This window comes from Protopterus annectens, chromosome 13.part0 (assembly GCF_019279795.1).
Source record: "Protopterus annectens isolate FY-2018-M chromosome 13.part0, PAN1.0, whole genome shotgun sequence".
In the NCBI taxonomy this organism is placed as follows: Eukaryota; Metazoa; Chordata; order Ceratodontiformes; family Protopteridae; genus Protopterus; species Protopterus annectens.
In genome coordinates, this window is record NC_056747.1 from 63,116,989 (window position 1) to 63,130,607 (window position 13,619).

At 38.1% G+C, this 13,619-nt stretch overlaps 1 long non-coding RNA gene across 1 annotated transcript in view; it reads right to left on the reverse strand.

The window, feature by feature from the left end:
* The window catches only part of LOC122817585, a 103,187-nt gene extending 90,651 nt beyond the window's left edge, over positions 1-12,536 (reverse strand). The window contains exon 1 of the long non-coding RNA XR_006367300.1: positions 12,295-12,536. This is a non-coding gene — a long non-coding RNA (uncharacterized LOC122817585). The remainder of the gene's footprint in view (positions 1-12,294) is intronic.
* Positions 12,537-13,619: the final 1,083 nt, after the last annotated feature.

Genomic DNA, 13,619 nt, shown 5'->3' on the forward strand with positions numbered 1-13,619 from the left:
TTCGGGGGGATTGACAGTGTGGAGCACAACAGACTGACACACAGTTTCCTGCTGGAGAACAGCTTGCAGAACAGGACAGGACTATCATACATGTCCACCAGAGAATAAGGGGGCAGGAACAGAGGGCAAATACAATGGGTAGTTGATAACATAAGAGTGTGATGTGTAGCCTTGCTACCAGTATACAAGTTATGGGTAATGGTAACCAAAAAAAACGGTAGTAAGTAGCAGACGTTTATTGAAGTGCTCTTCGTTAGCTCTACAAAGCTGACTTCATCAGAATACATTTAATAGCCAACAACCCAATATATATAACACAGTCAAATTAATTAACACAACTACATTTAAAGAGACAGCCCTTATAAAAACATCTTGGAAATAAAAATATTACAAAACAGTTATAAAAGGATTTTTTCATTTTTTGACAGCAAACCTATAATATCCAGTTCTAATAGGTTTTTTGGTTTTCAGTTGTTTTAGCCTGCATTTTCCTTGTTATGGGTAATGGTGCCAGGAAACAGCACACTGGAAAACATGGCACAGCAATGCTGCTTATGTGCGGGGCACACTGGGTCACTACAGGCGCTACAGAGGTGATAATATGCATGACAAAGTCTGAGTAAAAACTGAAAAAAAAAAAATGCAGGCAAAACTGCAAGAAATGTCCTGTAACATATAACACAGAAAGCTCACAAGTCACCAAATTAAAAAGCGAGCAGGTGAAAGACAGAGAGGAACAGAAAAAGAATAAAAAAAATGTGCACGTGTTATTTCTAGCTATTCCTCTCATCTAGTGCCTAACATGAAATACAGTTCCCCATCCCACAGAAGTTACAGTTGTGAGATAGGGGGAGGGTGTTGGTAAACCCAGGTACCTATGTAATATAATTAACTAACAGAATTACACACATAGAAGGCATAGCTATCGCTGCTGATTCCATTACAGTGTCTGAGGCCAGTAAGCTTAAAGCTGAAATATAAAAGGCTGAAACTAAACTAAAAAAATAACTGAAAGCAGAAAGTGGTGAATATTGAAGACTCTGTATTAATACCAATGAAGTTCATTTCAATGTGTTGATTCTAATGTCTCAAAACTTGCACATATTTGTTCTCTTAAAAAGGCAGTTGGGAGGCAATTATGAACTCGTGCTGACTTTTGTTCTTTGCACTCTTGTAAATTTTAGTAACTAAACTGTTACAGTGCAGACAATATGACCTTGAGTACCATTTACAGACATTATGCTGCTGTGTGCTCGTTTCCACACAACCTGCTGAGCCATAGCTGTTCCATAACACTGAAAATGTAACTCAGTAACACTGCTGTCATTTTATGTGCAATAAGTGAGTTCAGCAACAAGTTATCCTGTAAAACACGTAAAGAAACAAAATGCAAACTATTAGTGCAATACTAAAGACAAGGAAAAACACAGTTTATCTTGGAAAGGTGTGGAGGTAGGAGACCTAACAATTTAGGAAAAGAAGAAGAAAGGCCACCAGACTGATCCTGGGGTGAAAATGAAAATTTTTCCACTCCTCTCTGGTTGAAAGCCTTCTGTTATTACTCACTACATTTGTGACAGAATCAAAAGCAAATCTTCAGAGCATATACTTTCAAGAACATGGGAACAGGATACAGAAATTAGCCTTGTGTTTTCAGTAGTGTGGTATACACGTGTGGACTCATGGGAAAATGACAACAGGAGAAGCATAGAATGTCCTGCTTCACTTGGCTACATCTAAGGTCAGGTCTGCTTTGCCAAGCTGGTTTTGAATTGTACCTTCAAGTAAGAAGAAATCTTTAGAAAGGCAAAAACATAATTTTAATTCTACAGAGAGCATCTGTACTCTTCAGGTAAAAATACACTAAAATCATGTTTTAATAGTTAGCTGCCAAGGAACTGAAAGGATGACTAACTGACAAACAGAAAATGCAGTCCTTAACTACCACTTCAAATAGTGAGACGAGTTATGGGGAAGGAGCTTGCAACAGGCCACATCTTGCAGGGAGCAGTCTAGCTGATGAAACTAGTCAGGATCCACTAGAGGTGAGTACGCCTGTAAGAAATGGATTAATCAATAAATACCCAAATGATTCTCAAACTTAAATCCATTATGACACCACACCAGAGACTCAAGTGTAAGAATGTGCCTAATGGACAGGGTTAGTCTGTCATATGTCCTGCTATACCTGCCTCCTGTATGCACCTCTGTAGCTGATTGTCTCAGTCAGAAATATGACTGGCCTCTGGGAATCCTGTGCTAAAGGGCTTGATCACCACACTTTCAGAATCTACGACCTGATATTTTGGGGTATAGATTCAATATCCTATACAAATAGGCTAAAAGAACTTTCTCTCTACTCAAGTCTCATACAGACTGCTCAGAGGTGACCTGTGTCTGGCATACAAGGCCATTTCAGACATAGCCTTGATGGAGTTGCTGCATATATAAATATATATATATATATATATATATATATATATATATATATGTTTGTAAGACAAGACAAACTCCACTCGCGCAACCCGTACGCAAGGCATTAACCTGGTCTGTGACATTAATAGAACTTGATGGCAGGAGAGACTTATGTCCCAGAGACTCCCCATTCTGTGGAACAGACTCACTCTCCACGTCAAGCAGAGTACCTCTCTAGCCCTCTTTAAGAGGAACCTGGACGACTGGATGGGAAACAGAAAATATACCCCTGGGATCCCACCTGTGTCCCTGCTGGACAGGGGAAACAGGTGCTGACTTTGAGGGAACATGGGCAAAATTCTTGGTTAGGCTTATAAGGGCCTCCAGGGTAATAGCCTAGTATCATCCTATGAACCTAAGTTACAGGGAGTTAGCATAGCCCTCCAAGGCCTTCATCAAGATCATAGAGGAAGTTAATGGCCAGTAATATTAACAGAACTGGTAGTAAGCAACAGAGATATTCCTCCCCATCACTTACCTTCTGTATGTGCATCAGTTTTATCTGTGTGATGAACTTCAAGTGTGTTCCACACAAGCAGGAACTCTGAGTGGTAAGAGGCCATCAGTATTCTGGGAATTATCTTGTCAAGTTTTGCTGAACACATTTCTGGTGGCTACTTTGGAAAGCAAGTACTTTCCTGCTGTTTCTGTGTTAGGTGCAATGCTCATCTCTTTGGTCATTGGCACTACTTGAATATGTATCCTGTAGTTGTGCATGATGCCCCATCTGTAGCACTGAGTATGATCGATTTGTGTGGCTTGGTGTGCTAGGGCTATAGTTGTGCCATTCTAATACTAATTTTTATAGCACCTGCACCTCCAGTGGTGTTGTAGCCTTCTCCTCTATACAGTGCAAAGGTATTGCAGACTGTTCAGCATTTTGGTTGGTATTTCCAGTCCGAGGTGCAGCAGAACAGTACTTTTCTTTATCTCCTGGTGAAACTGCAAAGGCAGTTAGTTTTTACTACCATTCTGTTACACAGACATTTGACACTTTATCCATGATTCTATTATTTTTTTTACAATGTTCCACAGGGATATAAGTCTGTGCAAGTGTATCCCATAAAATAGTATTTCAACACTTAAATTTAATTCTGTGATGGCTGATAACCTGCTACACACTTTCTGAAAACAGATTCTCCTTCCTTCTAATGCCAGCTTCTTACAACAGCTTCCCCTACACTTCAAGTCTGAATTCACTGACGCTTCAACTTGACAAAAGAAACCAGTCCAAGCTTAGAATCAATGAAGCTAATGAAAAATGTGCTCCCGTGTCCCCGTATTCACACATACTAACTTCATGAGTGCACAGCCATGGAAAAAAAGGAATGGCCAGACTCTCTGAATCTATGTCAACACACAAACCGAAATTCAGCAATGATTTCCTATGTAAAAAGCTATCAGGCAGTACAACATCAGAGAAAATAAATCAAAAGCTTAATCTCATTCAGTTTATACCCACCTAAGTGCAGAGAAGGCATAATTATACTAATTAATAGATACTTTGATTAAATGCATGTTCCAAAGTTATAGAAATTAGCTATTGTACTGATTCCTAACTTGTATAGCTGATCTATGCAATTTCTGACCTACTAAGCTGTTATACCTAGCCTCTCAAAAGGTGACAAAAATATACCTCCAGGTCTTTAAACTCACTGATAAAAAGTTTGCTGGCTAGCATACAGCATGGTTTTCACCCCGGCCATTGAGTTAACAACATTCTTGTGGATTTCCCAAAATCCATACATTCACAGATAAATCTTGGCCATGTTTTGGTTCTCTGCTCCTATGCTAGTCTAACGCCTCTGACACTGTCAGACATTAACTACTGACTAGAGTAAGTGAAGCTGGCCTGCCAACTCACACAATTCACTAATCTATCACTATTCTAAGGTAAGATCTCAGACCATCACCTGCAGAGGTCGAGCTACTACTTTCTTTCACTTTTCCATGTTCATAAACGATATAGCACAACACGCTGTTGCCACCATTTACTTATACATTCCTAGGTCGAGATGTACACCCATTCTCTCCCCCGCCTTGCTTTTCCAGTATTTAAGCATTTTCCACATTTCTTGCTTTCTCATCTGATCCTTTACCTTATATTCACTGAGAAGCATCCAGTGATTCTTAATAATAAAGCAACTCATAGAATTACAGCAAGCCCCCCACTCCCCTACTCCAGTGACATGAATCACAAAAAGGTGCTTGGTCATCAAAGCTGAGTCCAGGAAACTCCTGTCATGATGCTACGCTAGGAGAAAACTCTTCTTTGCATTTTAAAACTAAAAACAAAGGTTATGCTGGAATGTTTATGTGGAAATATCAGGCCAGCTGTGAGGTACTCAAGGGTGTGTTTTAAAACAATACATTCATAGCTGCCCTTAAGCACAGGCGAACTAGGCAGGTATGTCAGGCGCCCCTTAGCTAGGGGCAATCTTCTGCCTTTCATTTATTGTTTCAGATTTTTGCCCCACCCTGCACCTTATAAAATTTTTGATTCTTTGGATACAGTCATTCAATAATTATTATTATATAGTATAGTATGTATATATATATATATATATATATATATATATATATATATATATATATATAGTATTAGAGTTTCACACTTCTTACTGCTCAGAAAATACGTTAATGCAAAGTATGTTGATATAATAACTTTTCTAGGTGAATTGGATTAGCATTTAAAACTTGACTCTAATTTTGGGCCTTTCTCACCGCTCCATTGTTCTGTCTTTTTTTTTTTTATTCTTAAGCAAAGAATTTAAGAGCTATGAAAGTCTGTTGCTTAGGAGTCTGTATCATACTTTAAGCTTGCTCATTATTAATTTTGTGGTTTTCTGGTAAATCACAGGGTTGCAGTTACTAAATAATGACAGAGTTTTTTTGATTTCGTATCCTTCAGAAAATGCATGCTATGGAGTCTCAAAAAATGCATGCTATGGAGTCTCAGAAAATGCATCCTATGGAGTCTCAGAACATGCTTGTTATGGATGCTTATTATTCTAGCAACTCTCTAAGTATGCAAGAGCAATAGTTAAAATCTGTACCCAATATATTTTGGCTTTGTCTCTGATTCTTTCACAAAGAGGTTGAAAGAGCATATATTTGTTAATCAGACACCTGAGACAAATACAGACTAATTAGATTTAATTGCTGGAGATGTCTGTGGAGAACAATGACTACTGCAACTTGCTCAATATCACAATTAGAGATCTGAAGTGCACACAGGAGTTGCTACAACTGCTGGATGACGGTGTGAACTCTCTGTAGATGAAAGTAACTAAGCCTCTTGTTGTTTGTTCACTTTAGGCAGTCACTATCCTGGGTTTGAAGAACAGCATACATTTGTGTGAAATAAAATGGAACACTTGATTAATATGACCATTTTTTACTACAATCAGAAGTCTGAGGTATACAAAATAAAGTGAATGTAACTGAAGGGTTTGGAGGCCATCTTTGAAAAAACGGACTTACCCTGATATTGTTTGGCCATTGGTAAACAGCAGTCACTGATCTGATGTGGCAGTAGTAGCACTACTGCATTGTATTTGCAGAAATTAATGTAAAACTCTTACGGCTTATGCTAGTGTGTGTATTGGGGTATTTGCAGTGTATTTAAGAGTAATGAGTTTTATATACTTTCTTTCCCTTTCCATCACACTCTTCACCATGATCTGGCAAGAGACATGTGTGAAAGCAAACAGTCACGGTCACAGTGGCACAGTGAGTAAGCATTGCCAACTAGAAATAAACACCACAAAGCACGAGCCAGATAATCAAATTAAATAGCTACTTTGATAAGAAGAGTTGAGTGCTTTCATCCTGTAAGACTTCATCAGAACTGAAAAATAATATAAATGACACATTTAAATACAAAATTATACAAAATCATATGACCAAATCCATCCTATTACTTTCAACACTTAAATTAATAATTAATTAATATGCAACACATATTTAAAGAATTAATCTGAATTAAGACTATCATAGATAAAACTATTAAAATATATATTTAAAATTCTTCCATGATTCTGAATTTTGTTTATTTTATTTTTATTTATTTATTTAACATTTGTTAACCAGGAAAGTCCAACTTGGAACAAAGCTAATTTTCAGTGGAGACCTGGGGAGAAACACTCCAGACGCATATCTTTGTAACGTGGGAGGAAACCGGAACACCTGGAGGAAACCCACACGAATGCAGGGAGGACATGCAGACTCTGCACAGAAGGCACTCCAGCCGAGAGTCGAATCGGAGAACCTCTTGCTGTGAGGCAACAATGCTACCGCTGAACCACTGCACCGTCCTTCAAAATGAATAAATATATAAAATAAATAAATGGATGAATATTATTTAAAAAATGACAAAATCTGGCCATTACAAATCAAAGCTTAGCAACATGTAATTTTAAAATGCTATTTAAAGAAACAGTCATTTAAGCCTTGAGTTTTGTTTTTACTTTTACATTAAGCAAAACTTAACAAAAACTAAGGACAAGAACACAACAACATTATTATGACATAAAGACAAAGAAACTTTGTAATGCCCTTTTTAAGCACAAGTTAGACTGTTCCACTAATAACACGTTTTTTTTTTTTCACAGTTTTGGAGCAGGTTACACAAATCCCATGTGGTGGTGCCTGGAAATTTACCCTTGAGTATCGAAAATTGCTGTTGCGGCTAAGACGTAATGCAAATGAATATCCAGACTTAAATTACTCTATTTCTTTAAATAGCATTTTAAAGTTATGCACTGCTAAGCTTTGATTTATAATGCCATGTTTTGTCATGAAATATATGAATATGATCATGTAAACCTTCATCCCAATCTAAAACCAGAAGAATGTATAGAAGAGTACTATCGTCTAGAGGTCAGGGAAGCACGCACTATTCCCAGACATGATTTAGTTATCCTCTCAAGTTTTTGTCTTCTCAGTTTATTCCGAACTGCTGTTTTGCTAGACACAACTTATTTTCCCTTTGTAAGAAAAAAAAAAAATAAGACCAGATTTCTTTCTTTGTTCACATTTTTTGTTCAGACCATAATTCTAAAATGCACCTCAGAATATCTACAACCTCATCATGAGGCTGCTGGAGGCCTAGAAGTTCCACAGAACTCACAGCTTAATAAAGTTATTTCCTCCACAGCTGTAACTCTGCAATCATTACTACTTAGAGAGTATTAACATGATGCTGGAAAATACTGTAGAGTAAGACAAAATGGAAAGGTAGATAAACATAACCTGGATGATGATGTCAGGCCAGGGTAGGGGGAACCAAGGGGTAATAGGGGATATGTGTAGGGGATGAGTTGGCAGAAGGAGGTGCCCCTCACCTGGGGGACCAATTCTCCTACAGCTGGCCTTGACTACTTGTATACTCTTTTATATGAAGTTAGTGTCAGTTATGGAATAACATTCTAAATTAATCAAGTTTTCCTGTTTATTCCTTGTTTTTTCTTATGAATTTTTGCTCCCTAGCTTTTTATATAGACTTTTCATAGTCAAAATACCCTTGATGACTTTTCATAAAACTGAATAAGCTTATAAAAGAACAGCTCACTTTGTTGTTGGCTTACTTGTTAGTTTCCACAACTGTCATAAACTAAGGTACTTTAATTAGTTGCATTTTCTTTGCTCTTAAACCAAATCTACTTCAAAATGTGGCAAAGCATCTATTTAATTTATTCAAAGATTCTAACACATGTCCATATTTGAATAACACCCTTATATGGCACATGACGGCAGTGGGTCTATGTTCTTACAGTGCCTGACTCGTACAGATAAAGTCATCCTCAGACAGGCATGGGGATTCTTTCTTTGGGATCAGTGTAGAAACAAATCACTTCAGCTGTGCCACATACTGCTATGTCAGGTTCAAAATGGTTATTATCTGTCGCTCATATGCTGTTTGGACCTGTAACTGTCCCCTTAGTTGACTGTTGCAGTCCTTCCTTATATAAATGTGTTTACATCTTTTCATGGTTGTTCATTTCTAAAATGCAATTTTGTACCTACTCCTCCTTGGTTATGCACCTCTTTTTCCTGACACTTTATGGCAGAGATTTATGACTATACCTGATATACCTAGACCCTGGAATACCAGTCATGGGTATGATTCCCACAGCCTCCACTTGCCTACTATGCGACCGTCGGCAAGTCACTTAACTGGAGTGTGTTCCCAGGCTGAGCCTGAAAAGGGTACATGTGGATGCGTGCTCTACCCCACTTAACAGATGTTAATTTTATTTTTATATTCTCCCTCTTTTTCCTTTATCATTCAAGTTCTTTTCCTCTCATGCTGCTTGGATCCCTCCTTCTTCCTTATTACTCTCCCTTACTATCCTTTACTTTTTCCTATCTTCCTTCTTATTTATTTATTTTTTATTTATTTAACATTTGTTAACCAGGAAAGTCCGACTTGGAACAAAGCCAATTTTCAGTGGAGGCCCGGGGAGAAATGCTCCAGATGCATGTCTTTGTAATGTGGAAGGAAAATGGAGCACCTGGAGAAAATCCACACGAACACAGGGAGGACATTTAGACTCTGCACAGAAGGCACCCCAGCCGAGAATCGAACCAGAGAACCTCTTGCTGTGAAGTGACAATACTACCACTGCACCTCCTATGTTATGAGATTCCTTTTAGTCTATTATATGGTTATAGGTTCCTGCAAAACATGATCCCTATTAAACTGGGAGCAAATAACTAGAGAGGGAACGATGACAGAATGAGAAGACACCAACAATGTATTTGGACTGAGATTAGAGATGGCCTTCCCTGTCAAGGATTAATATCAGAGTATAGGCAAAGAGAAAGAAACAGGGGGCTCCTAATTGAAAGACCAGTACTGGTGAAGTTTTTAGCAGAATCTAGAATAGGAGCTACTATTAAAAAAGCAATAATTAGTAGAGCATATAAAATATTCCATGATAACTATAAGAATTAATTAGAGGAGGTTAGAAAGAACTGGGAAGAGAGACTGGATAAACAATTCACAAAGAAACAATGGGAAGATACATGTATCTCTCCCACATATGCAAGAAAATCTGGAAGATTTAGGATTTTTGCTGGAAAATGTTTACATAGATATTTTTATACCACAAGTAGACTCCAGAGAATTTTTCCTCAGGTAGACAGCAAATGTTGGCGGTATGATGGGGAAGAAAGCGGTAAATGGGAGCATATTTTCTGGGAATGTGGTGAGTTGGCAGACTTAAGAATTCCCTGTGGGATACACTGTTGAAGCTGTTGAGGAGGCAGATTGGTATGACAAACGAGATGATTTTTCTGAGCTATGACACAGAATTGGAATTGCCCAGACATGGTAAGGCCTTGCTGTGTTTAATTATGGTGGCTGCCAAAAAAGCAATTACTAGAAAATGTAAATCAAAATCTAAACCATAATATTAGAAGTAGTAAATATAATTATGAAACAACTGGAACTGAGATCTTTAGAAAAGGGTAGGAGCAAACTACATAGGAAAAAAATGGGAATTATCGGAAAAATACATACAGGGGGGGAATGAGGTTTAAAAGAAGGCAGGACTTAAATAAGCTATGTAATGCTTGACTGAAAATGATTGGGTAGATTATAAGTGATGTATAATGTTTGCAACTGGGAGTGTGTCAGTGTAGTTTGTGATGTAAAAAGCTTGCAACCAGGTGTGGTTTGTTTTTATTTATATAAATATATGATTACCTATGTTGTAAATGATGGTTTAATAAAAGTGTTAATTGTTTAAAAAAAAAAAGAAAAAAGGGCAGGATTTGAATAAGTTATGTAATGTTGCTTAGGTTATATGATATATAGGAATATACGTAAAGTATAATGTTTGCAAACATGACCTTGTTAATACAGTTTGATACCGTTGTGTAAATTTAGATTTGCCTGTGTCACAAGTACTAATTTAATAAAGGTGTTTAAAAAAACATGATCTCTATTACTGTCAATTTGTATATAGTTCATACCACCGACAGGGCTTGTCATTCCTTTATAAAGGCATCTCGTAAAGGCTGCCCTTTACTTTTTGTGTCATACATACTTCAGTTCTCGTAAAGGCCATCCTTTACTTTTTGTGTCATACTACTTCAGTTCACGTAAAGGCCGCCCTTTACCTTTTCTGTCTTACATACTTCAGTTCTCGTAAAGGCCGCCCTTTACTTTTTGTGTCATATGTACTTCAGTTCTCGTAAAGGCCACCCTTTACATTTTGTGTCATACATACTTCAGTTCTCGTAAAGGCCACCCTTTACTTTTTGTGTCATACGTACTTCAGTTCTCATAAAGGCTGCCCTTTACTTTTTGTGTCATACACACTTCAGTTCTCGTAAAGGCCGCCCTTTACTTTTTGTGTCATACGTACTTCAGTTCTCGTAGAGGCCGCCCTTTACTTTTTGTGTCATACGTACTTCAGTTCTCGTAAAAGCCACCCTTTACTTTTTGTATCATACATGCTTCAGTTCTCGTAAAGGCCGCCCTTTACTTTTTGTGTCATACGTACTTCAGTTCTCGTAGAGGCCGCCCTTTACTTTTTGTGTCATACGTACTTCAGTTCTCGTAGAGGCCGCCCTTTACTTTTTGTGTCATACATACTTCAGTTCTCATAAAAGCCACCCTTTACTTTTTGTGTCATACATGCTTCAGTTCTCGTAAAGGCCGCCCTTTACTTTTTGTGTCATACGTACTTCAGTTCTCGTAGAGGCCGCCCTTTACTTTTTGTGTCATACGTACTTCAGTTCTCATAAAAGCCACCCTTTACTTTTTGTGTCATACATGCTTCAGTTCTCATAAAGGCCGCCTTTTACTTTTTGTGTCATACGTACTTCAGTTCTCATTGTACTCATTTTTTTATTCGATCATTACTTTCTGTTGCACTTTACCTAACATTTTTGTATTTTAATTCATCAATATTATTCAGTATTTATGTGACTTGACTACTTGTATTGTGTCTTCTGAAGATTTTAACGGGATCTCTAGGTTAACAAAATAAATAAACAATATTTCCATTTCTCTAACCTATGACAACTGCTACCATGTCATAAGTTGTTATCACTCTGACTCAGTGTCTTGTTTCTTAGCTTGCAGATCTGCCTCCAAGTGCACATTACAAATTTGACAGCAGACACCATGGATTTATGTCACTATGCCTCTGCCCTCAGGATCGTACCATGTCTAAGCTTGTCTATAAGTTGGGTAAGTTGTTTCATTCGTGCTATTAAGTCATGCAATTCCATTCATGTTGTCAGTTTCCCTGTTGCTTTCTGCTATCAGTGAAGGTACACCAGCTGAATTCTTGGCAAAGCAATGGTCAGAGCTGTAGAAATGCACACCTGTTCTCAGCAACCAAGCTATATATTAGGTCTCAGGCCATAAAGTCGCTACAAATATTAGGTGAATAATATTTTTTTATGATCTGTCAGCACTGCAAATCTGCTTCTGAAAACTACATTAAATAGAGCTCAGTCAAGCACTTCAGCGCAGCCGAACCGAGCAGTAACTATTTTATGACCATTTAAATGGATGGTTTTAAAGTGTCCCTTTCTGCAACCATTTGATTTAATACCAGTGCTGAAACATAAATCCATGCTTCATTTACTACACTGCAGCTGTAGCAATTGTATTTCAGTAAATTCGGGTTATACTTTCTTCATTAATGTCCATTAAAAAATATTACCGATACTCCAGCTTTTTAACATTACCATGACGCAGTGTTACAAAAGCCTTTTGGCACAGTTTACATTCATGGCAGTAGCATTAAAAAACATGCTTGAAATATGCTTTTAAAATGTAATGATGACGTATTTTACCTTTTGATGCTCTGATAGGCCAATGTACAACAAAGACTGAAATATGTTCTCTGCCATTGTCTGCAAGGGTGGACAGCAGTTAATGGAACGTACACAATGAAGTTTGAAGTACTTAACAGATTTATGTCAGAAGATACAATGTTACTTTGCCCACCAGGTGCCAACACTGGATTAGCTCTACAGTTTGTCAGCAGAATGAAAGATGTTCTTCATGAATGCGTTCAAGTGTAAGGTTCCCGTACTTGTTCATACAGTGTCATGTTACTCACTGCCAGTAACAGGAAGGAGGGGCTAATCACTGGTCTATTCACTGCCATCTCTTTCAATGGGATGGTGTCTGTTGACTGGAGAATGGAACTTTCCCATTGTTGTGGTGACTGCTAATTAATCTATTTACAAAAAAGTCAAATCCCCAGTATGGTAGTTGGCTCGGCTTAAAATGTCCAAAGAGACAGTTAGCCTAGTTCTAATCTATGAACCTATGAGCCTATGCTAAACTCTCGCTACAAGGCCATACCTTCCTTCATAAGTGCAGCACAGTAAGTATTGTGTAAGGGGTTATAATACCTGTCCCAGGATGGAGTCTCCATTTTAATATTCAATCTGATATTAATACTTCTGCGCATCAGGCTATTATTAATAAAATATGCCACTTTATGATTCATTCTTCTCACAGAGAACACCACAATCACCCTTTCTAACACCAGCTGTCTCCCTATCCAACACATTTTCTTCCCATTCTTTTACAGAACTTTGCACTTGTGACAATGTCCACCATACACCTACCCCTACAGCATAATAGTGCACCTACCCTTTCACCTGTTCCCTGCACTCCCAGCCCCATCAATCCCTCACATCTGACAGCAAAGCTGTCTCTTTCAATGATCCCAGAAGTCAGAATGCCATTTCTTCGTATATATGCAACTTACTGCCTTCTATCCAGCACAGCAATGCAGAAAGCACTAAGACTGCCTCTTTCATTGTCTCACTTCAAAGTTACTTATGATGTAAGCACAAAAGTATAAAGTACCTTTGACTAACTTATCTGAGGTTTTTTGTTTTTTTTTTTTGGGGGGGGGGTCCCTGGTGTGCCTCTTGCTGACCCACAGCTAAGCAACAATGCCGGTATTGCTCCCTGGGTTTGACACTGCCTCAGCCCTCTGTGAGTTAGGAAAGGGAAGCAGAGGTAGCAGCTGGCTGAATCGCATATGCTGGGCTGCATGCCATGTTTTTATCTTAGGCCCAACCACCTGGCAAGATGATATTATACAGTGAGGCTGGAAGTGCAATGAGACATGCCCTGTGACAATGTCAACCCTGGGCCC